Source organism: Talpa occidentalis, unplaced genomic scaffold (genome assembly GCF_014898055.3).
Source record: "Talpa occidentalis isolate TD23 unplaced genomic scaffold, MPIMG_talOcc4v2.1 talOcc4.156, whole genome shotgun sequence".
NCBI lineage: Eukaryota > Metazoa > Chordata > Mammalia > Eulipotyphla > Talpidae > Talpa > Talpa occidentalis.
This window is the reverse complement of record NW_023601609.1, coordinates 39,741-43,249: the sequence shown is the minus strand read 5'-3', so window position 1 is coordinate 43,249 and position 3,509 is coordinate 39,741. Positions and strand designations below refer to the sequence as shown.

General features: G+C 36.2%; 1 pseudogene; it reads left to right on the top strand.

Moving 5' to 3' along the window:
• The first annotated feature begins 1,163 nt into the window (after positions 1–1,163).
• Positions 1,164–1,284, top strand: LOC119246914 (U4 spliceosomal RNA; annotated as a pseudogene).
• Positions 1,285–3,509: the final 2,225 nt, after the last annotated feature.

Genomic DNA, 3,509 nt, shown 5'->3' with positions numbered 1-3,509 from the left:
CCCCCATTCTCTATTTTCAACTTCCACTGTCTTAAATCAGATCTTCTAAATTATATGGATGTAAAAGTATCATAACTAATCCAATGTGTCTATTTGCTTGTGTTTTAAGAGATTTCCAAATATTGACATTAGATTGTCTTTAAGAAAAAATTGTGTAGACACAAGACCCATGATATTAAAATATATCAAAGAAAACAATGGTGATATATTTCATGACATTGGTGATAAATACGCTTTTGGAGATTTGACCCCTATGGCAAGGGAAATAAAAGTTAAAATAAACATTGGGATTATCCAAATTTAACAGTTTTTATATATCAAGGAAAAATATAATTATATTAAAAAGACATCCCGGGATTACTTCAATAGCACATACAGAGAACAATACAGAGAAGAATTAGTATGGCTTCTGTACAAGATGACATGCAAATTTGTGAAGATTTTCATATTAAAAAATGAGGGACTCCTTAGTGGCAGAAGGGGTTAAGTTTCTGCACTATGAAGCTATCCGCAGCCACTGCATTAGGAGTTCGATCCCTGGCCAAGTTGCTAACCCACATGGCACAGTAGACCTCTCCTGTCTTCCCTGCTGCTCCCCTCAGCAATGTATTTCAGTCAACCCACCTTCTTTTCCCCACTCTGTCTCTGGTGAATCCTCTTACCCCCCATTCCTCTGGCCTGTACCCCAGTTCTTGTATGCATAAATAAATATATCTTTTAAAAAATGATATCCTCTTGAATGGGAGAAAATTCACAAATTAGACAAAAAGCAGTTAATATCCAATATATATACAAAAGACTTCTTCAATTTAACAACAAATAACCAAATAACCCAACTGATCTCAATAGAGAATTCATCGAAGAGGATATTTTAAAAAGCCAATAGATATATGGAAAAAGTTTTATAATTGCTTTTAATAATGGAGATTCAGATTAAAACCACAATAAGATGTTAGTTCACAACTCTGACAATGGCACATATTAAAAAGACCCCAAAAATGAGCTCTGGTGAGGATAGGAAGAAAGAGGAATCTTTTTGCATTGTTGTTGAGAATGTAAAATGATACAGTCATTTTGAAATACCATATAACCCAGCAATCCCATTTTTGGACATCAATTCAAAGAACATACAAACATCAACTTAAAAAGATTGTATGCTCTTCAGCTTTGCGCAGTGGCAGTACCGTAGCCAATGAGGTTTATTCAAGGCGCGATTATTGCTAATTGATTATTGCTAATTGAAAAGATTGTATGCTCTTCAATGTTTACTGCAACAGTATTGTAAAGCTAAGACATCAAAACAACCTCATAGTCCACTAACAGAGGATTTGACTACGAAGATGTGTTATAGCCACATAATGAAATATTTGTCAGGCATAAGGAAAATGGAAGTGTTCCATTTACTGAAAAAAGAAAGGACCTTGGGAGAATTATACAAAATAAAACATCAGAATGCCAAGGACATGTTAGATGTTTACATATTGGACCATTCAACAAAGCAAAATATTTATAAAAGCTATGGAACACCAATGAAGGGCGGTTTCTGAGGTTAAAAGGGAGAGAGGTAGGAAAACATGTCCAATGGGTAAGGGATAGTGGTAGAAAAGGAAAACAAAATAGAGTGTGAACAGATCCCCTGTCACTTGCTTATACCTACATGAAAATACTTATTTTTAGTATTATAGCATTCTTTTCTAGATAACAATCACAACTTTGACATTAGCCATCCCCCCTGCTCCTCCACCAGACTTGGTCCCATCTAGACATCCTATGGCTAAATTTGCATGAGTGGCTTGCTAACTCAGGAGCAGGCTTTACCTTTTAATGCTTCACGTTGTAATTATAATGTCTCCCTCACCTTTTCCCATTTTAGGATATGCCACTCATTCTATAAATGTCGTATGTTCTATGAGATTTTCCTTGATGTCCTTACTACCTATTTCTTTAACATCAGAACGAGTTGTTCCTTTTCTGTATATTGAGTTCTATTATAGAAACAATAACATTGTATTAATTATAGGCCTTTATCTATTTGAATCCCCTCCTGTAGAAATAGCTTTTTTGAGGATATATTAAGTAGTGAATGAATAGGTGAATTAATTTATTGGAATGTGAGGTTCTGTCTGTGCCTCAGTTTTGTTCATTTCCAAATGCAATGGACTTGTAAGTTAGCTTTATCTTGACTAGTCTCTCATTGATGACATTGAGGAGATCTGCAAGTCTCCCAAAAGAGAGCCACTAACTCCTATTCAGGTGTATTCAGGTGTGTCAACTTTTAGAAATCATGAAAAAAATAACTTTCTACTCTTTTGCAATTTTCTAAGTGTTTCTCTAAATATAAATTCACCTGCTTTTGCAAAAACTCTGTAAAAGAGGAAGTTCACATGAAGACATTCAGATGTAAAGGATTTGCTTAAGGGTAAAAAAGAAAACAAAAAGGGACAAATTAAAATGCTATTTAAGATTTCAAAAGAAAGCCTGCTGTTTGCTCTCTGAATTCAGATCACTTGGCTTTAAATTCCAGTTCTCCCACTTAGTAGCCCTGTGCCAACTTTCATCACCTGAAACTAGGATGATATTGACATCTACCTCTGAGATTACTTGCAAAGGAAAATGAACTTAATATATACTCTGTTCTTAGCATGATACTAGCCATATTATCACTATTCTAAAAATGGTAGTTATTATTATACTATTGAACCTTTTACAAAAAAGAAGACTAGACCGGTATCATAGCCAGAGCTGTCTCTCTCAACAATTAATTTAAGAGACTTAGTTCAAAATAGTATGTGAGTTAGACAGTATCACAGAAGATAACATAAGGAAAGTCCTGTGAATGCATGGTTAAAAGACTAATCATATTATTAGCTAATCATAATGTATATTCATGAGACTCTCACGCAAGACTGAGAGGGATACCCCCATGGTCATATGTTGAAGCCCTAACCCTTGGTAGTACCTCAGAATATGATAACATTTGGAGATAGGACCTTTGAGAAGTGATTAAGTTAAATGGAACTGTTAGGGTAGGCACTTATCCAATCTATGGTCTTGTAAGTAAAGGAAATTTGGACATAGAAAAGTATATCAAGAATGCCTAGACAGAGAGGAAAGACCATGTGAGGACACATTAAAAAAGTGGTCATCTGTGAGCCATGGAGAAGCCTTACAAGAAACTGATTCTGGATAACTGTAAGAAAAATATATTTTGTTCTTCAAACCTCACAGTCTGAACCTGTTTTGTTGTGGCAACCCTCACTCACTAATACAGAGATACTCTTTATTAACCATTCTGAAACTGGATCTCTGCAACATAAGCTGCCTGAACCCTGAGGCCTGCACACTTGGTTGACACTGCTATCCCCAACATGCCCAGCCTGTGGCCCACTGGTGCAGCCTTCTATGAAAGCAGCAGTGGTGGCAGTCTTTTTACCACCCACCACCCCCCGTGTAAGTGGCCCCCTAGGGCTCCAATGGCCAACAAAGCCACTCTGAAGATGGCGGCAGCA